Here is a 1,137-nt window from a genome sequence, read left to right on the forward strand (position 1 = left end):
ACTTTGCTGCTGTTTCTAAGACTTACCTGCTTCCTATGATGGTTTCTCTCTTCACGTAAACCGAGACTCGCCTCGTACTCGGGCAGCTGTAGTAGGGTCGTTCTGTCGTCTCGTGAGGTCAGAGGTGAATAGTGGTGTGGTCAAAGGTCAAATTGTTTCCCTGATTACCATGATGATATATTTTATTTCTGCCGGCACTTTAGCATGATTATTAATGTTTCCTACTGCAAAAACTCAACAATATGTGTCAGTATTGTTTACATGTTAACAAAATCAATTATATCTACATACTATTAGTTCTGTTTGGCGGCCATGAAAGTTAAAAACTATTAGAATTAGTAGTGTGACAGTCTATTCCACACTCCCAGTTGGCAATGAAGACAGAGAGGACTGTATTTGGATGCAACTGAACTGTATTCAAAGATGTGTTGTACTCATCCAGTTTCAACTGGTTCCCTGAGGTGACCTCTGTAGGTCACTGGACTGTCCTATTCTACTGGGGGGAGGGTATCTTTGAGGTCTTAAAGTAGTACCATCAACCCACTGCCCCTACGGCCTGAAACGGTTATAGAACCAGGTTCTAATATAGATTACAAAACGATGTGAAAGCAGTGAACATATTTAATTGCAGTAGCAGTAAATATTGGCATTACAGATTCCAAGATATATTTTAACTTCAGTTGGCGGGGGTAGCGACAAGAGGGGGGGGGGGCATATACTAGTAATAGAAGGATCAACATGTTCTCACTAACATCTGCTTGGAGAGTAATATGTAATAACTTCACTAAAAATCACATCTAGATAATCACAAACTGTGCAGCGTAACAAGATTGTGGAGAACTGTTTAATCTAAGAACGTCTGAGAAAAAATTCTGTGTTGCTAGGAAAATAAATGAATTGATATAACAGTTCGCCCGGTAGGCTCCACGCACTGCAAGAGGACTGAGTGAGTGAGTGAGTGAGTGAGTGAGTGAGTGAGTGAGTGAGTGAGTGAGTGGATTTACTCAACCATAACTTTTAAAACGCCTATAGAAAATGATACCAATAATCCAGAACTTCTTCTAGGTTTACTTAGACCATACCAATTCAATTTGTTGGTTTATTATTACCTCCATGAAAATTGAGGTACTTTTTTTG

This window comes from Branchiostoma belcheri, unplaced genomic scaffold (genome assembly GCF_001625305.1).
Source record: "Branchiostoma belcheri isolate BF01 breed outbred unplaced genomic scaffold, Haploidv18h27 scaffold303, whole genome shotgun sequence".
NCBI classification, from domain to species: domain Eukaryota; kingdom Metazoa; phylum Chordata; class Leptocardii; order Amphioxiformes; family Branchiostomatidae; genus Branchiostoma; species Branchiostoma belcheri.